General features: G+C 32.5%; 1 protein-coding gene, 1 long non-coding RNA gene and 1 pseudogene across 3 annotated transcripts in view; 2 read left to right on the forward strand and 1 right to left on the reverse strand.

The window, feature by feature from the left end:
• The window catches only part of LOC149893664 (uncharacterized), a 174,218-nt gene that overhangs the window by 71,465 nt on the left and 77,751 nt on the right, over window positions 1-25,002 (forward strand).
• LOC149893673 (uncharacterized) lies at window positions 72-2,292 on the reverse strand (annotated as a pseudogene).
• The window catches only part of LOC149893674 (uncharacterized), a 49,980-nt gene continuing 49,739 nt past the window's right edge, over window positions 24,762-25,002 (forward strand). For all 3 annotated transcript variants that reach the window (XR_016453815.1, XR_016453796.1, XR_016453811.1), the window contains exon 1: window positions 24,762-24,893. This is a non-coding gene — a long non-coding RNA (uncharacterized LOC149893674). The remainder of the gene's footprint in view (window positions 24,894-25,002) is intronic.

Consider the following 25,002-nt stretch of genomic DNA (forward strand, 5'->3'; position numbering starts at 1 on the left):
AGAAAGTTTATTTGAAAATAAACTTAATACAGACACCTGCTCGGTTAGATACCAAGAGTGTCTGCTTAAAACTATTGGGCTTTTTCAGCAGGTATACCGAAGTTTGGTATACCTTTAAGTGCTTCTAGATCATTAAATAATTCTATATCATAAATTGGTGCATCGAAAGCCTTTGACGCTTCTAACCAAGCTTTAATGTAAATGGCTGAGCTAAAAGTCAAAAAGATTTTAAGGTTTTTTAAATCAGATTTGGGTAAATCTTTTTTAAATATTAACATCTTTGGTGCATACAGCAAATGCGCCATCCATCTTGAATGATGGTGAGCACCACATGTTTGCCATTTCTTGGGCTCTTCTCCACCTAATAGAAAAAATTGCTAGTTCTGCAGCCTCTTTGTAATCGTCTCTTGGGTGATGCTTAGAGTGCAATAAGATATAAAATTTCTCTAAGAAATTGCGAGTTTTATTTGCTTTTTGTTTTAAGAATGAATTTTCAAGATCAAGGGATCTATTTGAAAGTTTGAGAGGAATTTTTTTAGAGTGAAGCCATTCTTTATGAAAATTATTAAACTCTATATTCTCATTAGATGATGTCTCTTTTTGAAATAAAGCTTTCCAAAACGACCCTAGGATTAATTCTAAAACATGATGACGACATGCAAGCCAGAGAAGCGTTTTTATAGATTTGCATTCTTCAAGAAGAGTTGCCGCTCCGTTTCTTACTCCAGTATTACAAGCCGTTGTATCGAAAACTTGGGCAACAATATTATCTTTAAGATCCCATTTTTCTAAATCTTCTATGATTCCTTTACATATAGAATGACCTGTGTCTGACTGAATAGGTTTAATAGATAAAATTTTACCTTCCTCGCAGTTTGGAAAAAACCACTAAAACAGTTAAATAGTCAAACTTTTTACCAGATATTTGCTTCATAAGTTTCCCATCCCAATGAAGAGTTAAATAATCTAATCTAACTTTTTTTTTAAATTCTGCCATTATATTTCTTTCCAAAATTTGTCTATTTTGCTTACGTGCTCTTCTAATTGTGTTTAGTGAAATATCTACATCATTAGCTTTAACCCCACCTAAAAAATACAGAATATAATTTTTCTTGTCAACTAATCACACTAATAAAAAACTCATGAAACTGATTAGTGATTTAAATATCAATCAAAAAGTAACCTAGAACCAGGATTGCTGAAACATTCATCATAAGCTGTGCGTTTGATAGTTTAGATCTATCAGCAGTTGCTGTTATCATTGGATGACAAACAAAGTTTCTTGGCAAAATTAAATTGATATTATCTGATACAACATTTTCCATTACACCTGCAGAAGATTCAAAATTATTAACTTCATAATCAATTTTAGAAGAGCTCTGAGAATCTGAGATGCAGCAAAAAATGATTCTTCAGTCACTATCACTTTTATAAACGCTGAAATCAATTTCTTTATCATTTAATTTTCTTTTCTTTTTTTTACCGATTCTTAATTTTTCTTTTTCCTCCTTCTCTATTTTTCTTTTGACACTCAATTTTAACAAAGTATCTTTTCTACCTAGTCCTCCGGTTTTACTCCACTTTTGAGTGTTGAAAACCAGAGAATATCTTCTTCTGCATTTAAATTTGATCTGGTTTTTTTAACATATTCTTTCCAATTCGGAGAACTAATATCAAAAAAATTATCCATTATTTTTCTAAAGCCTTGAATAAGTAAATCTTTTTTTCAAAAACATTTATGTTTAGACTTTGCAAGACTTCTCCATTTATCATGTAACTGAATAATACTTTCAATAATATACTTTTCCTGCTTGCAAGGAATATCAGCTTTATCCCAAAAAACTTTAACGGTTTTCATTGTTAATTTTGCAGCTAATTTTAATTTTGAAATGTTGCTTTTAGTACCTAATTCTTTTGTACATTTAGAAAACACTTGAATCGAATTGTTCATCATTTTTAATTGATACCTTAACAAGTAAAACAGAAGATGAATTTAAGTTTATTTTCAAATTGAAAAATAAAGTTATTTTTGGAAATCAAAAATTTAAGTTATAAAAATCTTTAAATAGTATAAACCTAAAAAATCTGTAGACATCTCTAGTAGTAGGCAGAGAACTGGTATTAATATCTGACAGCGGATATCCAACCAACCATATTTCATTTGTCGATTTCAATACTTTTGAGTGTTTCTTTTTAATTGACTCAGTCAAATTATTTTTTACAGACAAATTCTCTTTTCTTTTTTGTGTATGCGATGCCATGTTAAAATGTTAAAATGAATTAAATTTTATGACTGCTAGAAAAATAATAAAACGTAAAACATCTTCATTTCTTAAAAACGAATGGAAAGATGAATATAATTATAGAATTAATAAATTTAGTTGCTTTCTTAAAAAATATATAGTTTTTTAAACAATAAATAGTGTTATGCTACGTGCTTCTTCGTTTTTTTTATTAACCTTGTTTTTTAAATTATCTTTAAACTCATCTAAGCTAACTATGTTGTTTGAAAATAACAAGTTATTTTATTTTAAATCAAAAATCTTTAAGTATCGTAAAATTTCATGGTATTTAATTATATAAAAAAGAATTTTAATTACATTTCTTTTTGTACGTAAACTTTATGATTTAGCGGCTGTTACTTATGCAAAATATTTAGAAAAAAAAGAATAATTCGAATCAAAATACAACGAATTAGTTAAAATAGATAAAACACTGCTGCATGCTGCAGTAGATTATGTTGCTTACATTATTTTTAAATAAACAAGAATGCGTCGCGTGTATTGTTTGTTTACATGAAATACAATAGAAATATGCCGTCATTAGTAAATATTATGCCGAACAAATTAAAAAACGGAACAGAAGTAATGGAAGTTATGTGTTTTGGATTTATTCATATAACTGAAACTTAAAATGAAATTCGGCAGAACTTAGAGATGAGCTACATTAACACTTTCATAACAAAAAATGATTTTTTTAGTAAAAGGAACAATACTTTATGCAGCTACTAGAAAAATTGATACTTTGAAAAATATATGTGGGACTGTGGCCTACCCTAATATATATATATATATATATATATATATATATATATATATATATATATATATATATATATATATATATATACATATATATATATATATATGTATGTATATATAAATAAATATATTTCTGTGTGTATACAGCTATTGATTAGTGCTTTATTTGACAAGGCCTTGAATTCTTTCTTGATTCTGGTGACCAACTCCTCCTTGGAATTATATATTCGTTATTATATTGTGTTATTATATTGTGATCAAATGACGCATAAATCTGACGGCAAAAAAAAATTATTGAACACTTGTAAGCGTCATTCATTTTTTTTTTTTTTTGCAGTTAATTTTATACATCATTTGATCAATCTTCAAAGTATAAAAAGGTTCGATGATCAGTTTATTCAACAATTCACAAACAGGTTTTAAAACAATACTTAATATCAAAAAAAAAAAAATTAAAATATTTGACGGACAACTCATCTTTTAGATGCTATTTTTAAACTTATGAGTTTTTTTTTTTTGAAAGTACGATTTTTTTTATTTTTATGCATACCATCAAATGGTGTAATTTCGAACACTAAGGTGAATTCTTAGAACCTCTATAAAAGTGCAAATATGTCGGTGATTTTTATATCCAGAGTATTAGACTAAAAACCTCAGTTCTGAGAAATTGTGTTGAATATCATTTATTTGTTTAATAACAGATATGTCAAAAATATTTTACGTCATCAGTGGTAAAATAAATATTCTTAGAGTGTATTTGTTTTTACGTTAAAAGATTTATTTAGCAAATCTCTGTTTTATAAAAGTAAAAAGGCTTTAACTTTATTGAAAAATGGGGTGAATCCGGATTCAAGTGAATAAGAACAAAGGCACAAATTATGCAGTTTGTGCCTCGTAAAAGTGTATCAAAAAAACCTCAAAAGTGTATCAAAAAAACCTCATGTTGATGAATCATTTCTCAAACAATAGCGCAGAATAACAGTTTTTCCCATCTGACGTTAATGGAACACAGTTTGTTGCTCTCTGTCTGATATTGTTTGTCTATTTGCACCACCAAGGGAACTGGAACGAGACGTCATGCAGTTTTCAGTGGACAATCGTGAATGGCATGCTTTAGTGATAAATTTGTATTACAAACTTTTTAGTTACAGTCCCGCTAGTATAATTGTTTTGGGTATGGTACCCGAATATGGATTTCAGTTCTACTGTACAGTAATATTTTAATTGTTAATCTAACGTTTTATTTGATAAATTTTCATTAAAAAAATGTTCATTGCAAACTTTATTTGATCTGTAAAAGAAAACTGTAAAAGGAACTCAATTTTACCCTTTCAAAACTGTTATCCATCACAAGCAACTCTATTAAGTACCAGATATACATAATTGCAAGATAATTACAAATAATATAGCCTTAGCCTATTAATTTCATGTAAAAAAAACCTATTAATTTCATATTAAAAAGAACTATTCCTTTTTTTTTAAAAAAAAAACAAAACACCTTATTAACCTTAGAAGTTGATATAAACAAACCAAAATCAGGTAACTTCTATTTCACCTACTTCTTCTACTTCATTACTTCCTTTTATACAGTAAGTTCCATGTAAATTTGTCTAATAAAAAAAAGCAAACAATTCATATAACTTAAAAAAGCAAACACCATATCTATTATAGGTACAGTAGCTTACCAAATTACCTATTGCAGTGTCACGGTAGGGTGACAATGCAATAGGTGATATGGTTACCTACAATCTTTACCAGCGTATCAGGTAGTGTGGTAGTTGTATCCCAAATGTAACATATACTCAAAAGATCCGAGCCAGCAATGCAGAATAGAAAGTCACAAAAATGAAGCCTTTTCATTGACAAGTTTTCATCTGATCAGATTGTTAAATCCACAAACATTGCATGATTGGGAGGATGGAGTGTAAGTGAGAGCATTCACCACTTTACCATTAAACATTGTTCAATCTATTAACAGTTTGAACTTAAAAGTTTCGGTTGTATCAGGTTTGCCGTCTGCTATTTCTAACTATACCTTAAACTCGACCATTCTATTCATTTTAGCTTTAAGATGCTCATCTTCTGATGAAATCTTAAATCATCATCTTTAATCTTCTAAAGAAAATCTTAGATCATCTTCGTCTTCTGATCAACTCTTTTGTTTCTTTTTGATATTGGAGATGTTTAAAGTAATGTAAACCTTCAAACTAGTTCCCACTCTCAGGGGTCTGTGTACTAGAGGACTTCTTATACAACCATGCTGTTTCCTTCATGATGATCAGTTTAAATAGAACAAAGCTGTTTGAAAAGATTGCTCATTAACTTGGGCCTCACCAACATTTGTATCAGAGAGTCTATAGATGAATTTCTGATAATTTGATACAGTTCATCAAAAAGATCACACTGAATTTTAAAGCTCCAAACATCTTCAATCTTTATTTTTGAGCGAAAACTAAACTCCATGGTTTTAAATTTGCCAGGATTTATAGCATTTTTCTTGACAACAACAAAGTCTTCCTTGGTAGGATCTCCAGAGATTTTTCTTATTAAAGCCAATGCCAGTGCTTTATAAATCACAAGATGTTCAGCCAACTAGACAACCTTAAACTAAATGATATATAGTATTTATGTGAGTGATCTAATTTTTGAATTGGTTAAAATTCAATTGATTGATTACTTCAGTTTTTTGCTTCTCTCACTAAGATCTTCCTAGTCCTTATTCTTTCTACCAGGACCTGCTGCAATGTCTTTTCTGTTAACTGTTTTTCTTTATCCAAACAGGTTCGCTCATGTTTCAGAAGTCTTGAGATTGTTCTTGAATGTTTCAGTAATTCAGAATTATATTTAAGTTTAAACATTGATGGAGTTTTCTTAAGATTTATCATTTCAGTTTTCAGTTTTCTTAAGATTTATCAATTTCTTACGTGAACTTTTGGACACCATGTGTGTGTGTATATATATATATATATATATATATATATATATATATATATATATATATATATATATATATATATATATATATATATATATATATATATATATATATTTATATATATATATATAATGACAATTTTCGCTTTTTAAATGTTTTTTGCTTGTATTTTGATACTTATTTTGGTATTTTTTCGGACGAAAATTTCCTGATATTTTTTATCTAAATTCCTAAACATGGTATCTTTTTATTGAATTCTGAAAATTTCTCAGGAAATGTTCCAAATAACGTTGAAATCTCATAGGTTTTTATTCGTTATTCTTCGTTTTTTATTATCTTTGATTCTTTATTTTTTATTTAGATTTACAGTCAGATAACATCATCAACTGGTTTGCAAAATTTATTTTAAAATAACTTTGTGAAACTAAATATAATGCGTTTAGAAAACATCGAAACTTAGGGTTTTATTCATTGCTTTTTCGCTTTAATAAATTTTATATAAAGTTTACCAAAATCATTTTAGCTAAAAAAAATTTTTTTTTCTCAGTGGATTACTTTTCTGCACATTTGCCACACGTTTTTTAAATTTTTCATGAACTCTCTTTTTTGTAGTCTACCGCCTTAAAACAACTGGTGAAATTCAATACAGTCACGTTAAGAAAAATTAGTGGAACAAAGGTGAGCACCTTTAAAATAAATTTGCTTTTAAACATTTATAAACATTACAGCAAATTCACTTATTAGAAATAAAAGGCTTTCTTTTGTTGCGTAAAACCTTAAACCTCTTTCAAATGAAAACTTTCAAAAATGAAGCGCAAAACTTTTTTTTTTTACTTAACAATTTAAATATCGAAACTTACTCACCATAAAGTTTAAAAAATCTTTACAAAAGAAAATTGGATCAGAAAGATCAACTGTTAGGAAAAATTAAAAATCATGATATATGTCGAATCAAAAACTTAAAACAAAGAAAAAATCAAATTCGATAGTTTTTAAATCATCTTTTTCCCCACCTTTGCACAATTTTGTTGTTTTTAGTAACAAAGAGATAATAAGTTTTTAGTTCAGTTTAAACATTTGTGGATTTAAATGCAACTGCTGGTGTATGATGTTGAAGATGATGCAAATGTCACAATGCAGCAGTTCGTGACCCAGAATGGTTCAGAATGATGTAAAGCTAAAATTAGTGAGCCAATATCTGTGAGGATTGAGAACCGACCCATAACACAGACAAGAAAAGATTTCCAATGTCTGCCCGAGTGAATGGATACAGGATTGGTTATTTGAAGATAAATTCGGTGGTCATTTTTTTCAATTTGTAAACGAATATCAAAAGCGAATTTTTTGCCATTTTAAATTGTCATAAATACTTTTTAAATTTTTTAAACAAAAAAAAAATGAACAAAAAATATTCATAGTTTACGCAGTTTTGCTCACGTACTGTAACCTCACGTACTGCAACCTCACGTACTGTAACCTCACGTACTGTAACCTCGCGTACTGTAACCTCACGTACTGTATCCTCACGTAATGTAACCTCACCTTCTGTAACCTCACGTACAGTAACCTTTCTGATGTTACTGTAATAAACCATTAAGGGTGGAAAAAGACCTTGAAAAATGCCATTCAGAAATGTAATATCGCATTTTTAGAGTTGATTTATTGATTGTCAATTATTTACTACAAATGCAAAACACAAAAATTGTATATTAAAATCATCAACTCCAGTTGAATTGCAGATGAAATAAAGAATAAATCTTTATCATCTTAGGAACTTCACTGACTGTTGGTAAGAGTATTACTCTCAATCCCATTGGACAATCTACTTTTAATGCTAAAGAACTTCTAATATTCTATTATACAAATCATCGCGTGGGTTGGGTTTTTAATGGATCTCAATCTAATCTCAACAAAAATGAGATAAAAGATTATGAATACAAAATGTTAAATTATTTAAAGAACAATAACATGTTAAAAATTCAAGTCGAAGCTCAAGGCCAAAAATTGCGTGGTCGTAACGTGATATAACGTGCGTGGTCTAGGATTTTAGGAAAATATAGAAACCAAGATGTTTATGAAAAATTGCAAACTAATACAATGGCTACTAAATGTGCCCGTAAACGATATTTATAACTGGTTTTGGATTGTCTTTCAATCATGAAATAACCAAAGTATTCAGTGAAAAATATCTTCTTCCATACAACTATTCGTGCTCACTCCACATAAATTATTATTGGAGCTCCAATCATCAAACTTTAATGTTTTTTGACATTTAAAAGAAAGTTGAAAAACTTTTGATAACACTGTAAACTGTTCCTATAACGAAAATCAAAAAAATATATTTTTCCTCTTTTGCAATCATTTTATTTGGATATGTAAGACAATGTTCATAAAAGTTATCTAGCCCTTAATAGTTTATATTAAGTTTTAAATCTATATCTAATTTTTGAATGCATGACTTTAATTTGTAAAAATGTTCGAGCATTGCTAATAGGCTAACCCATCTAGTTTTGAAATCTGCAATAAAGAAGTATTCTTATCGAAGTTTGAGTTTTACATAATTCTGTAGCGCCTCATTTTTTAATGGTGAACGTTTGAATATTTGCACAATTTTCCTTACTTTTTGTATAGGGGGACCAATTAGACTACGTGTTATTTCTTTATCTTGTTCTTGTAAATCTTGATCCATCTCTAATCCTTCCTCGCATGTATTTGAAATATTTTCAAAGGCACCATAGTTTTCGTACTCTTCTGCATCTGAATATGAGTCGAAGTCTATTGATTCATTCGAGCAAAAGGCTTTTTCTTCGGTTGTTTCTTTTTTAGATAGAGCATATACAACTGCAAGTTGAATTGCATGGACCAAGCACAGCAGCTGAGCAGACGGTATTAATTCGGCTATTTTTTGCATAACTGTTGCACCATCATTTGTTAAACAAACAACATTCTTTTTTAAAGACAAACCACACTGATTCAATTTTTCACTTAAAAGACGGACATTTTTCTCCTGGTAAACCTCCATTGGTTCGGAGAAGTCCCAAAATTTTGAATCCTAGTGAAGATTGACGTTTCTCTATCGCCGTTTCCTTAAGGAAGTCCACCTATCAAAAGTAATACTAAAACCTTTTCCATTTAATTTATATTCTGATTTTTCTTTAATTACTAACTGACAAATAGTTTCGCTATAACTAGTGGCAATTATTTATATAGTCCTGGCGGATATTGGAAGTTTATTACTTAAATTTAATGCTTGTAATGGTTTTTAAACATCAATGGATGTTATGAAAATTCTGAATCGAAGCCCATCAAGTGCTGCCATTCTAGAAAAGATTACTGCCAGCGAGTCTTAAGTAGCTTTTCTTTAAATAATTAGTATTTCGGACGAGGCGTATCAGATATTGAACTAGATTCACCGAGAGGTTAGTAGATGTAAAATGCGGGTTCTGGCGCATTGATACTTTTCCATACTTAAGGATGATAACTTTGATGTGTTTTTTTTTTGTTGACACCTTTTTTTCAAAATAAAATGTGCGCTGAAATAATAAGTTATTATTTCTTGTCACACTATTTCTTCAGCACGTGCTAAAGTTATAAAATATTCTTGTCACACTATTTCTTCCGGTGATAATAAAAGTTTCTTACCGCAATGATCTTATGGACTGAAAAACTTATCATAATCGATCGGTCTGTTTTTGTAATGTTTTTTTTGTTGCTCATTTTTTTTACTTTGTTAAATTTTTTAAAATACTTTGGACTCTGCGATTATCTCTCTGCACTCTGCGATCAACATTTTTGACTTCTTTGAAATTTCTTTGTTCTCTGCGATTATCTTTCTGCACTCTGCGATCAACCTTATTGCCTCTTGCTCTGCCTCTTGCTCTTGCTCGAGTTCTTCCTCTTGCACTGGATCTGACTCTTGCTTTGGTTTTTTTAATTTGTAATGTCCAATAGCCAAGGTGCTAATACCGTCTTCCAAAATGATTTTTTTATCATTCGTTGGCGCTGAGTGCGACTTTGTTGATTTCTTCGGTGTAAATGTCGTGAAGATGAAATCGTATGACGTTCATTTTTGCAAGGTTTTCTTTTTTATTCATTAAGGAGTTTTTGTAATCTTGATGCTCTATTTTTTTATCAACGACGATTTTCTTGACCCCTTTGGATTTTTTGTGTTCATTTTTTTCTTTGTAGACCTTGTAGGAGTAGAGTTTCGAAATTTTTGAAGTCCTACAAATTCTTTAATCGGTTTTCGATTGGATTCGTCTTTGAACATTCCGATGACTTTTTTGTTTGCGCCCACTTTGAACCCGACGTTTTTAATGGCGGAATGTACTTTGTCAAATTCGCTCGTATCGTATCTGTTTTGAACGTCACCAGCAATATCTTTGTAAAAATCTTCCGTTTCGCTTTCGGAGCAAGATCTTTCGGGTTCGGAGTTCCAGTCTTGGCATATACCTTCTCTATTGCCTCTTTACCTTTATCGATAGCCACGTGTTTAGCAGTCACAATCGCCGAAAAGGCCAACTCTTTTCCAGCAGATTTTGCAGCTTTAATCGCTTCTCTTCCCAGCTCGCTATTTGCAATTTTCCCAGCCAAAGTAGACGCTGCTCTCGATGCGCTCGACGCAGCTGCTCTTTTTAAAAAATTTACGTGTCAATGATTTCACTTCCTCCAACATATCTGTTTCTGTAAATGATTCTGTAAATGCGTTTCTTAACATATCTACTTTTGTAAATGACCATTTTTTAATAAGCCAAAAAAAAATTATTTTATCCGTTGCATCATCGATTTGTACTGGTCTTTGCTAATCACTTTTTGTCTCAACAGCTCATCGCAAATGCTCACAGCCTCGTTTCTTGAAGCCGTGTTTCCAGCATGTCCAAGAGCAATACTCAATTGAAGCTTTTCCACCAACGCATTCGGATCGCTCGGAAGTATGATCACTTCTCAACTTTTTTTTACCTTTAAGTTCGTTTTCAATTGGCTTGATGATTTGATTGTATTTCTCAGCCTCTGCAGCTTTGGATTTGTTCGATCTTCCATCTGGCTTTACAGCTCCACTCTCTGATAAAATTTTTGAGTCATTAGCCACATCCTCTTCAGTCACGTCAAAGTTCTTTGAAATAATCGGACTGGTCATGAGCGGCCTGTACAGCTTGCTCAAATCAGTTAGAAAATCCGCATCTGAAATGTTGTCATTGATGCTGTTCTGATAAATCCTCTTTCTTCTGTCATTAATTTCTTTCACAATTTCGTCCCTTTTGTTCGGGTCTTGTATTTTAAAAAAATGCATGGTTTTTAAAATACGCAAAAAGTTTATTTTTTCTCTACGATTTTTTAGATTCTTAGAATCCGTGAAAAAATCTTTAATTTTTTTTAGATTCTTAGAATCCCTGGAAAATCTACTATTTTTTAAATAAATTGTTGAACGCTTGAATGGCGTCTTCTCGACATTTTTGGATCAGCGACTCTTTAGCCAATTCATCCATTCCATTTTTGGTTTTGGTTCGTATTTCCTCCGTCAAAGATTTAAATTTTTGAAGCTCGCCAAGAATCAATTGAAACTCTGAATCGCTTATTTTTCCATCCATCAACGCTTTGGAAATGTGCTCGCTGATCGTGTTCAATTTCGACTCTGCCAACACTTTTATCTTTTCATGTTTCTCCGCTTTCAATGCCATCTTTTTGTTCACTTGACCTTCGACAATCGATAAAAAAACCCATTCCAATAGCCACGCCTTCGCACGCAATCGCTACAGGACTGGCAATTATGGTTGACAAATACCCCGTTTCCAGTCGCACCCAGAGCAACGCACAGCGCCTGCATCAAATTGTCCACATTGGTTATGATCCTAAAAACGCGATGGTACTTTTTGCTGAGATGAATTCTCTTTTTCCTCTCGTTGTCCATCTCTTTTTGGATGACGATAATTATGTCCTTCTTCGGAAGACGATAAATATGTCCTCCTTTGTCTGCAGGAGCCGTTGGAAGAGTCGGGTATATTTCTTTAAAATATAAAAATTTCTTTCTCATGGTGAAATCAAAAGAAACTCACGAGACACAGACTTCCTCCTTTTTTAATCACGACGCACTTGACGCTTCTGTTATAATTTTCCATGATAACGTTATTCATCGATTCTGAAAAAAGGAGGCTGTGATTGAAATAATTCAGCTTTAAATTTAGACGATGTCTCAAATTCACCAAGACCTTTCCATCATCAATTTTTATTCCAAACATAAAAACAATCGTTTGTTTTGAAGAACGATTTACTTTAATGTCGCTTTAAGTAAATATTCCGCATAAGGAACGCACCTTTCTAGGAAAATGATTTAATTTTCGTCAAAATACACCGTCGCTTTCAACTTCTTCTTATCATAATAAACGATTCTTCTCATCTTTTTAACAAGAAAGGAAACTTTTTTTTCAATCTTTCTCTTCTTTCTTCGGCTTCTTTTTTCTTTCCTTCGGCTTCTTTTTTCTCTTCAAGAAACTATCTATACAGCATTCTTTCTCTAGTGTTTAGCGTTCGCAAAATTTTTCCTTCTTTTGTTGGATAGACGTGAATGACGTTTCGCTGAAGCTCCGGATCAAACTCTTCAATGCAAAAATTTTCGCCAATAGGAGACGGCATTTTTCATTTATGCTGAAATTTATTTATGACATTTTTCATTATACTTTTCATGGTTCAGCTAAACCATAGCAATAATTACGCGTACGCTTTAGCGCCGAGCCTAAGAATTAGGCGTATAATACGCTTGTCCGAGGAGAAGGTAATAGCTTCCGGATTGACCGACTTGCGCGTCGCCAGAGTTGAGCGTGACGACGAGTCTTCTGCCAGCTGCAACGTTAGGCATGGAATCTGCTTCTCCGATATTTCTGTAAAAAGAAATGGTGGTGGTCGATCCAATAGAAGTCGTAGATTGATACAATAGTCCTGTCGATTTGTTGTTGAAAGCATTAATGTTTACTCCGTTCCATGAAGATAAGTAAAAATCTTCTAATCCAGACAAAGAGAAAATGCATTTGCTATTAGCGTCATACCCAGGGAAAGTGGTGTAGCCGTTTGCACTATAGGTTGTCCACGGAGTAATGACGCATCCATTTCCTGGAGGAACTGTACTTCCATTGTACATTCTCACTCTAGATTGCCACCAGTTTCCAGAGGCGCCAATAATGTGCATTCTGGTGTATTTCAAAAACACGCCATTTCCCTTGCCAATAGAATTCATTAGGATATATTCGGTTCCATAAGTGATATTCATCTTTGAACGTCACCGATTACAGCTTGTAAAACGGCAAGTAAGTAGGAATGGTGGGAAATGTGGTGATGAAAGGCTGAATCCAAAACGTCACTGGCGAAGCTGTTTTATTTCATAATAGGACGTCAATTCTTGTTTTAAAAGGCATGTCTAGGGTGAAATAGCCTCCGAAAGAAGTGGTGTTGTATGCGTTGCATCCCTGAAGAGAGTTGGCGTAACCCGTTCCTCCGAGAGGAGAAAAAAGCAAGTCGCTTGCAAGGGCTATAGTGTCCACACCATCAACGTCTGTGACCATTGAATAATTCCCCACGTTGATCTCCCTGTCTGTATGAGTTCGAAGAAAAACGTTTCCAGGAACGCTAAATCCTCCTGTGACGGTTCCGTTGACAGCCAACCACAATCTTCTCAACACTCCTGGACCGTCAGAGTAAGTGAATACAGTAGCCGCATCTGCTAATCCAGCAGCAATTGTTTGTTGCTCTATTCCCAAACTGGTGAATCCTGATCCTGGAACCATTCCTAAAAATTTGGGATTTAGCAATAAGGCAACTACATAATTCTTTGTCGCTCCATCTTGTGCGTTAGTAGGATCAGTCACGTTGATCAATTTATGAGAACTTAAATCCAAGTCTGTATTTCCCACTGTCGTTCCACCTGTCGCATGCGAGTCCACGTAATTTTTCGTAGCAGAGTCTGAAGCTAAAGTAGGTTCTGCTAAATTGGTGAGTTTGTGCGATGTCATGTTAATGTCGGTGTAAGAAATATTAATGTAAGCCACTTTAGTGTCCACATAGCTTTTTGTCGCTGCGTCTTTTAAATTGGTGGGATCAGTCACATTGATCAACTTGTGAGAATTCATATCGATGCTCCCCGTGAAGGTGCTTGACCCGTCTGTTTAAATGCACATGCTCGAACTAACGTCAACATAATTTTTTGGGGCTGCGTCATGCAAACTGGTCGGTTGGTTCAAATTGATCGCCTTGTGAAAATTTAAATCCAAGTCCGCAGCTCCAATCACCGTTTCTCCACCTGACGAATGCGTGTCCACGTAATTTTTTTTGGCGGCGTCATGAGAAGTGGTTGGTTCTGCCAAAATAATGATTTTGTGAGAATTAAAATCCAAATTTGCCGTGATGGTGCTATTTCCATCTGTTCTCACATACAGATCGCTTGTAAGAGAGGTTGGGTTGTATAAATACTGCCCCAAATCATATCTACCAAATTTGTCAATTATTTTTTATATGCCCCAGATTTTATTTTTTGGCTTCTCATTTTTTTACCACAAAGGTATTGATGACGTCTTGAAAGTCGTTTCCTTCGTCCAATTTTTTCAAGACATAAAGACACAAGTGACTGCAATAATAAGTATCACCAAACTGCACCCTTTCAAAAGAACGGGACTTTTCAAGTATTTAACCAATTCAACAAGAGGAGGTTGAGCGTAAGAATCAAAACTGTATTTCTTATCACCGTCTTTGTACCAACACACCCAATGAAACCCACCTGTGCTTGAATCTCCCGTATTCACAATACCGCATTCTTTACTTCTTAGCTTTTTTGGAAACTCGTCTCTGACAAAAGCACCCCGAAAGTTTTTAATTTTTAGTATTTTTGCTGGCTTTATCAATTGAAAATCCGTCAAACCCTCGTTTGGCAGTTTTATTCCTTCAACGTTGATCATTTTTAAATTCGCGTAAATTTTAAAAATCTCTTCCTCATCAGATTCAGCCTCTCCCAAATCCAAATCACTCATGATGCTTTTAACTAAAGGAGCATTTTTAGTAATCACCACTTCTGGAAGCTTGACTTGAATGGACTCTATCTGCGGTCCAAAAAAACACCCTCGATTCTCAATGACGCAATGGCAAAACACCTTTGACGAACATACTCCAATGGATCTGCTTTTACAAGCTTTTTATTCCCTTTTTTGCAAAACAAGGAAGTTATGCTCTTTTCTTTTGTATACAATTTTCCGTAAAAAATAGGAGATCCTGATCCCTTTTGCTTGAAAATGGATAAATTTTCCGTCATTATTTTTTTCGTTCTTCCTCCTTCTTTCAACAATGTTGTCTTATGGATGACTTGCTCGCGAAGAAATTTTGATATTTTTTCAGCCATCTCCATAAACTTTTCTTCTTCTTCACTCGGCCCCTTTTTTTCATCGTAGCTGATAAAAGACATGGAATATCCAGTCAGCTCTTTAGTCTTGGGGTCAAAGCTTTCAAACTCACCCAAAGAAAACAAAACGAGAGTTCTTAAAACGAAAGGACCTTTTCAATTCGCATCCTCATAATACAACGGAATCTTTTGGTACTGAATGGGCTTTGTGGCTGCGTAAATCTCTCCAGCCAATAATTTGCTCTCGTCAAACTTTTCAATTGTCACAAAATTCATCTTTTTTAATAGAAAGAAAAATTTTTTTAAATCATTTCAAAATTCGAAGAATCCATGGACTCTCTGACTTTATTCTGCTTTTTAACTTTATTTATTTTTCTGCGAGCATACTCAAATATATCCTCTTCCACCATGCCGCTTTTTTCAAAATGAATCCCTCCACACGTTATTTTCAACTCAAACTAATCCTTTTAACTAATAATGGTAAAATCCAAATCATTTTCAAAGCTGTAAATCTTGTAATGGTATCTCCCCTCATAAGGCGAATAGGAATACACCTCCTCGTAAACTTCCGTCTTAATGTACTCATTTATAAAAGGCTCAAACAAAACCATCATCTTACTCATTTTTTAATGGGAAGGAAATTTTTTTTTTTTGAGAAAATGACCAATGTCACTCGAAAGCAAACTGATCAATTCTTTATTATCCACCCACAAGTTGAACGAGTCTGGGTATCCTAACCATTTGACTAATGACTTGCTCTTGGTTTTGCGAACGATTTTTTCAATTCTGAAAATGTCTTGATGCGTCTTTTGCATCTCCTGCTCATAAAAAGTGCCTTGAATTTCTTCACCCTTAGCGTCAGCGATTTTATTGGTAGGCGGATCCGTATACTGAACTTTTGACACAATGAAAACCTCCTCAGTCCATCTCGACGTATACCTCTTTTCAAAATGAGACTTAATTTTTCTACAAAAATTTTTTTCAACGCTTCAGCCGCTTCAAAACCCGTTTTACTTTTTAATGGAACGATCCATCCATACTTTGAAAACACGTCGATCACCTTGAGCAAATATTTTACGCCGTTGTTGAATTTTGAAAACGATTGCATGTCAACCAAATCTGCAGTCCATATCTCATCGACGTCATTCACAAGCACTTTTCTTCTTTTAAAATGACGAATGACCGGTTTATGAACTCTTCTGCAAGCTGATCCGTCCATTTTAGACTGCTCTCGGGCATTTTTTTTTTTTTTTTCGAAGAGACACCCAATCCAAATTTGGTTTTGGCTTTGATCACGGGTGTGATTAGCTTTTCTTCGTTGATTTCTTTTTGAGTGGGGTTTGGAATGGAATTCATCTCCTAAAGCATCATTTGATCCGCCACATTCCTGTTTTGTCTGTCGTTGAAATATTTATAAGGCAAATCATGGTGATACGCTGCATTGTCCATCCTGTCCACCGGCATGCTCCATTCTTGATACATGTCCGTGGAAGTCAGTCTCTTGTCCAAATTGGTGCCCGGCCCTGCAAGGTCTATTCCAAGAATGTGCATTTCTCCTGGAAACTTCGCCCACGGAAGCTTTATTTTGCTCGACAGCTTATTAATCGACTCCACCAAGTCGGCTCCTTTTGTCGAAAATACAAACTTGCATTTGGTCGTTCCGCAAACATCGCAAGTCTCTTTCAACATATTTCTGTTGTTTTTTGACACTTCGCTCTTCAAATTAATCGTCCCTGTTTCTCTTTTACACTTGACGCAATACATTTTAAATACACAAAGAAAAAATTTTTTTTATATATATATAAAATGGAAGTGATTGATTTGTCATGGAATATTGGCAAAAGCAAAAGAAACAACAACAAGCTTCTTCCTAGAAGCATTCGAGGAATCATCGTTGGAAAGGCTGGTTGCTCGGCATGCTCGGAAGCACTCTAGCCACAAGAGTCGTCCCTGCTCTTGCCACTGGACTTCTTGCCGGCGTTGGCTCTTCTGCCGGTTCTGCTATGGTCGACAAAATCCCCAAACGTGGTGTCGTTTACTTAAACAAAATTGGAAAAGGAATGAAATTAACCGCAGCTGGCTATGGCTTATACTTAAGACCTTGGTCTAAACGCGTCAACAGAGACAAGCTCTTCTTAAAAACTGGCAAAGACTACAAATCTGTTGGATCTGGTTTATTGCTCGGACCCAATTCACCCTTTTCAAGCATTCCCTTTTTAGGCGCAATTTTATAAACTTCTTTGAAAACGTTTTTAATGTTTTCAAAGAAAATACACTTTTACCCTTCCAATCTCTCCTGTGGACGAAATCATCAACGGTTTGCCCTCTTCTACAAACACATCCAACACGCTTGAAAAAGAAACTGTTTTTGAAACTCGATACAGCTGCTCAGACCTATGCACTAAATCAACCTTCACTTCATCCTCAGTTTCTTCTCCAAACTTAAAGCTCTCCGAAAAATTACCGCTAGTCTCCATTGAAAATATCAACACTCCCTTTTCTAAAGCCACTCTAAATTCAGATGTCGGTTTTATCATCTTACACATATCACTAAACCTCGAAGACAAAATTCTTCTCTTGTACTGAAAAGAATAGCGCTCGCTCAAATTCACGTTTTGAACGCTTTCCGTCGCCACCTTAATATTATACGCAAAATGGTCTAAAGATCTCACGGCAATTTCCAAACTTCCCGCATACAAAATCGACAAAGTCAACTCGCTACCACTTTTCATCGTTTTAAACGCCTTGCTCATATAACTCTCAACACCCACATACAACGGCTCTTCAAAATCAAACACGTACTCCTCAAACTGATCTGCTCAAACACACCATCCTCATATTATTGAACAAATGATCAATCAACGCATTCATTTTACCTGCATGCTTTGTTCTCGCTAGAAACATTTTTTAAAAGAAGAAAATAAATTTAGATCATTGCGGTAAAAAATTTTTATTATCACCGGAAGAAATAGTGTTATAAGAAAATTTTATAACTTCAGCACGTGCTGAAGAAATATTATTACAAGAAATAATAACTTATTATTTCAGCGCATATTTTTTTTTTGAAAAAAAGGTAAGTCAACAAAAAAAACGCATCAAAGTTATCAACCTTAAGTATGGAAAAGTATAAATGCGCCAGGACCCGCATTTTACATCTACTGAGGTTCAATAGCATCTAGTTTTCGTAATATTACATCATGCTTTGTTTTTAAATGTGTATAAAGGCCGCGTGTTGAGCCACCTGCTGTTTTTATAATTTTTGCGCACTTCTTACACTTTGCGAAATGCCCTTTTTCATATTTAAGAAAGAAAATCCAAAAAGAATATTTAATAAAATATATACAATAAAAAAAAAAAATTAATTTAGATATAAAAATTGCATTTTTAGCTTAATGTTGTCTTGGCTTTTAGTGAATAAATAAAAGCAGTAAGTTCCAATAAATAAACTAACTATTATTCATTTTTAACAATTGTCACCAACGTGAAGGTATCTATTGTTAAAAATAAATATCAACACAAAACATCACAACAATAACACATAACAATAAAATATTTACACCCTTGATCCTAAAATCCAGCGAAAATAACAAACCAAATTAAAATATGAAAAGCAAAATTAGAAAACCAATATAAAGTTAACTATATTTATCTTTTTACTAAACTTATAAATATATAAAAGTAGATTTGTTTTTATATTCAATATTAGTTATTCACTTACTTCCAATTTAGGACATTAAAACACCCTAGATTTAAAGATCAAGGTTGCATACTCTCTCATACACATTACGCTAAACATTAACAGACATTATTATGTGTTTCCAGAATAATAAAAAAAGGCTAGACAACACAACCTAGCTCTAAAGCAGTAACACCACCCGGCACTAATTGCTGCCAAGTCACACCTCTGCTATAAGTACATCACTTGGCTGGCAAGGTTATCAATCTTGCTCAACACATCACTTTGAAAACATGGAAACAACATAAATTAAACATATATACAACTGTAAACAAATATGGTTTTAAATAACACATATAAACACATTTAATAACAATATTAAATGACAGATGTATTTATCGAAAACTATGAAAAAAAAAAATTAAAATAAGCAAAGTTATTCATACAAAATGTGCTCACAACCTACAAACAGTTAGTTTTTGAAATGAAAAACTGAAGACTATAAATTTAGAAGATTAGAAAATATAACATTATTTGTGTAACACTTTTAACCTACCATACCTTGAAAGAGATAATTATAAATTTTGAGAAACAAACTATTAAATGTTGTAGTTCTTGAACATGCAACATATAGTTGACCATGGGAGAAACACGGTTTTATACCCCAACTATGATATACTCCAACTCTATCAAATGTTTGACCTTGACTTTTATTAATTGTCGTTGAATAAGCCAATCTGACTGGAAACTCACGACGTTTCAGAACAAAAGGTAATTTAGAACCTTATGGAGCCAACTGAATTCTAGGAACAAAAACCTGTTTAACACCAGAAACACCTGTCAAAACCGCATCAATATAATTATTTTGAAGAGCACAAACTTTCATTTGAGTACCATTGCACAACCCAGCTTTGAGATCTAAATTTCTAAGTAGCATAATTACACAACCAATTTTCAATTTTGTGGCATACCTGAAGGAGTTAAGCTGTTCAAAACTCAACAGGAAAGTCATTTTTTTCATTAAGGTCATCAGTATCAATTTGATCAGCACTTTAATAAATTATGATCTCAATCGGCAGACATTCAAGCACCTCTTCATTGGTTGATAATGAATCAACATCAGTTGGTGTTAAAAATCACGCGTTTAGAATAATCATTCTAAACTCGTGATTTTTAACATCAACTAATATTGATTCCTTATCAATCAAACGCATCAGCATTTCCAAAAATCTTTTCAACAATCGATTGATTTTTTTTAATAACTCACTGATTTGGTATTTCAAAGCATCCTTTAAAAGGATCCTCCTCTTTGAAACGTATTGTTCCATTCCTTAGTTTTAGTAGCCATTGGGAAAATTCACCTTCCCCATCTTGTACTCTCATATTTTCAGTTAATGCAAACTTCTGTACCCATTGCCAATACAAAGAATATTTTATACACAATTCTACTACTGCAGCTGGTTGTCCTCTTTTCACAAGAGGCAGAATTTCCCTAAAGTCACCACCAAAAAGAACGATTTTCCCTCCGAACTGAAATTTGTAGTTGCAAATATCTTTTAACAACCTATCAATTGCATTTAACTGTTTACATGTTCATGTGAGACATTATCTTGCTCGCTTCTCAGTTTGTTTTGGTTATTTCTGATGAAAGCAAGGCGCTGGCAATCAATTTTAACATACGCATCAATAGCATATTGCTGAAACAGTTTTTTGCCATAAAAGAGTGAAGAAAAAAATTGTCTAACTGAAAATTTATAATTGTAATACTTAGATAATGCAACATGATTTCTAATCAATGTAATACGTTCAGGGTTGTGAACCAATTGATTGTGCCAACCAGCATCAGCCCTCGGAAAAAATAGAGGATAAACAAAAGGATATAAGTTGGAAGACATACTTGATATAGTTTTAAGAGGATGACTTCTGGAAGCAGGTGGTGCACCATCTTGGAAGCAGGTGGTGCACCATCTTCACCAACAAATACAACTGCAACTTCATTATTTGAAGAGAGATTATAGCGACTTATAGCGGTTATAGCAATTTATGCTGGAACATCATGATTGCAAAATATTTATAGCAAAATCATTTAGTAAACAGCGCTAAAGACAAAAAATCAATTTTTGTATTGGCTTTTAGTGAATGATTAAAAGCAGTGATTTTTAATAAAAATACCTATTTGCCACTCTTAATAATAGACACCAACATGAAATTAAACCAAATGTCTACTAACTCAAAAGAAAACAAAAAAACATCACAGCAACAACACAACAGTAGCACACACCATAAGTTAATAAAATAAATGTATATAATAACTTAAGTAAGATAACATTCATATAAAGCAAAACATAAGTAACAACATTATGCAAAATGTTATTAAAATACATTGTTATGTATTTTTAGAATAATCTTTAATTTAAAGGCTTGATAACAGCTAGACCTAAAGCAGTAACTGTTTGACTTAAAACACTATCGTGTAACCCTCTGTTAAAAGAACATCACTTGGCTGGCAAAGTTGACAAACCTTGCTCTACACGTTTACCAAGTCACAGCACTTTGAATTATAAAGCACTTATTACCACCTGCACATACATATCAAAAAAGCATATATGCAAACAATAAACGTGTGCAAACAAATATTTTAAAAATGACGCGAGAAAATTTAAAAAGATTCAAAATATATATTTACAATTAGGGCTTTTCAAAAACAGTGGTTTTGAAAAAACAGCTGTTACTGTTTTTCAATTTCAAAAAAAACAGCTGTTAACAGCTGTTTTTACTGTTTTTTAAAATTTTATAAGAAATTAAAATAATGACTCAAGTTAAGGAGCAAAAAACGTCAATGTCCTTATATTTGTCAATGTTGTTTACAAAAATAAATTTAGAAGCTTTACTTGAAGCAGACTAAATAAATAAAGCTATTAAAAAACGCAATTTTTGAATTTTATTAAAGGATCAAAAACTTTAACTATTTATTCAGCTATTCGAATACAAACTACAATTTATTCTTCATTTTTTATAATAAAATTTTAAAAAGACAAGAGCTTTAAGTGGCTCGTCGGACAAACGCAATCTAATTTTTGTGAAAAAATTTGTGCAAATTGAAAAAACACGCTCAACATCAGTTGATGTTGGTTTAATACTTAAATGTGCATTGAATAATTTTTGAAGGTTTTCTGTACGTTGTCCAGTGTTCTTATAAAGAGTGAATTCCGATTTTAACCATTTGAAATCTGATCCAGTTGTTGTTGTTGTATGTTCTTTACGAAGAAGCAAGTTTAATTCGCCGTTTAGTGATAGACTAACATTTTCAGATTCGGATTGTATCGACTCACCTATTTCAGTTTCTTCATCAAATCCAAACAATCGAGAAGCAAGACGACCGGCAAATATCAATGTTGCTTTTGTTGGAGTGTTTGAAGGATCTTTTAAACTCTTTAAAAGATTCATAACATCCTTGTTCAATCTTTCATCAGTACGGATTTTCAAGTTATTGTACAATTCTTCACAGATTTTGCTGTGGATCATTGACAATTTTTTAAACATAAACTCCAAAATTATTTCAGCACTTGCTAATGTTGCATCTTCCTGACTTAAACGTTGAACTGCAAGTTTTATCGGTTCCATAGCATCATAAAGATTACGAAGAGCAATAAAATCAATTGAATCCAAAATGTGTGTCGCATTGAACTCAAATAAAGTCTCTCGAATTGCAATTTCAGTCTTAATAATCGAGTCCAAAATGGTTGGAATTGAATTCCAGCGAGTTTTTACATCAAGATGTAGTTCAATTTCATATTCTGTTAAAGCTTTCACTTTACTCAAAAAAATGTTGTTGCGAACTGTTGAATTTTTTATGAATTTGACAAGCTTTCGAGAATTTTTAAGCAAATCGTGATAACTAATTTCAGATTGTTCAATGTCATCATCATTTAGCAAATCAAGGCAATCATCAAAGCAATCACTTTCATCAGATTCATCGCTATTAAAATAGTGTTCCTCAATTTCATTCTCTTTCTTATATAAAGTATCGCAGACACCCAAATGTAGAGCATGGTTTAGGCAAAACTGGCCAATTATATCCACAAGTCTAATGAATTTTTTATTCACTGCTGCTCCATCCTGAGTTGAACCAACAATATCTTTGTTCATGCCAATTCCAAATTCAGTTAAATGTTGTTTCATAGCGACAACCATGTCTTCAGCAGAACAAGATCCAACAATGCGAACAAGACCAGTTTTAATAGTGACTTTATCATCGCTGCTGTGTATATTAGTTCCAAAGAATCGTCTTCCTCTTACTGTTGTTTATTCGTCTACGCACATACTGAATTTTGCTCCATTAGCAAGTTTTTCCTTAATTATTACAACAACTTTTGCTTTCTTCTCGTTAAAATCTTCAATAATTAATTTCATGACATCACGTTCATTAGCTCGAAGTTTGTAACCATCTCGTGATATAGATTGACGAATATAATTGTTTCTAGTTATTGCTCTAATTGAAATACCATCAGTTGCCATATCTGTAACTATTTCTTTGAGGGATTTTCGATTGAAAAATTCAAAAATTGATTTTGTTCTTTTCTCTGCTGTTGGTTCTTCGTTGGATGTGCCAGCTGCTGACCTTTTAAAACCAATTCCATGTGTCTTAAAATGTGCTTTCAATGTAGTTGTAGAATTTCCAGAACAGACAATGATTTTGTTGCATCGCGAGGATTGTCCTTCGAGAGATTTTGTTTTTGGATTTTTTCGTTTTTTAGCAAAATCCCATACTGACGACATTGCTGAAATATATAAGCATTGTTATTGTATTCTTAAATCAAATTAAAATGATTTAATACGTACTGTTAACTGTGTTACTTTTAAAAACACCCAAGATTTTACTTTCTTCTCTTTGAAAAACACAAGGAAAAACACAAACTTATCACCAATACGTAATATTTTTTAAACATGAAAAAGTCGTTAAAAACAGTAAAAACAGTTCTGAAAAAACAGCTGTTTACTGTTTTTCATTTTTGACCAAAAAACAGCTGTTTTACTGTTACTGTTAAACAGTAATGAAAAACCCTATTTACAAGCAATACTCTTTACCTTCTTTTTTTTTTTTCATAAGAACTGTAACCCTCATAACAAAATTTAATCTTTACATACTATAACATGTGACATGCCATGTCAGTGTTGGCACAAAATTTTAATTTGTTTTCCTAAATTTTCTAAAAAAGAACGAAAATAGTTAATAGCATCACAGAAATTTCAATGTAGTAATAACCATTTTATGGAAATAGCATTGGTATAATTTTAAATAACATCTATACCCCTATTTTCCTTCTAAAAAATAAGATAATAAAAACAAAACTGCAAAAAGAAAAACCAAAACAAACAAATTTTAAACGATTTAAAAAATTAAAATCCTTTCTACTTTAAATCCTTTCTACTTTACCTAATTAAAAGTTAAATCCTTTCTACTTTACCTAAAAAAAATGTATATATAACTATTTTATATACTTACTTCAATTATAAGATGATCTTAGCGATGATTATTTCTCTTAATATGATTCTTTAAGTAATATATCTAAACTAATAATAAAATTCCAAATCTAAACTAATAATTAAATTCCAAGAAGAAAAAAGTTTCAACTCGAACAAGAGATCTCTCTCCAATGGCCGCGTGCAACGGAAAAACGCGCTCTTCCAAAGCCTAGTAACTAATGACGAAACGACTTTAAACATTAAACGTTTGGCATTTCTGTAGGAATTATATTATTGATCTGTGATGAGTTATTCAAAAAAAGCGATTTTTTTTAACTGATGTTTGAATGTTTTTTGTAAAGATACGTAGCAAAAAGTAAAAAAGAAGTGAACCGGAGGGTATGTATTTTTTGTTTAAAGATCTCTAGGATCGATTCAGATTTAAATACAGATTTTTAAACTACTTTACAGAAATAATGTTTACTTTCTTCTTTTCCTCAAAAAGATA

Source organism: Hydra viridissima, unplaced genomic scaffold (assembly GCF_058129835.1).
Source record: "Hydra viridissima isolate aposymbiotic clone 2 unplaced genomic scaffold, HvirCarnegie_v1 scaffold_1, whole genome shotgun sequence".
NCBI classification, from domain to species: Eukaryota; Metazoa; Cnidaria; class Hydrozoa; order Anthoathecata; family Hydridae; genus Hydra; species Hydra viridissima.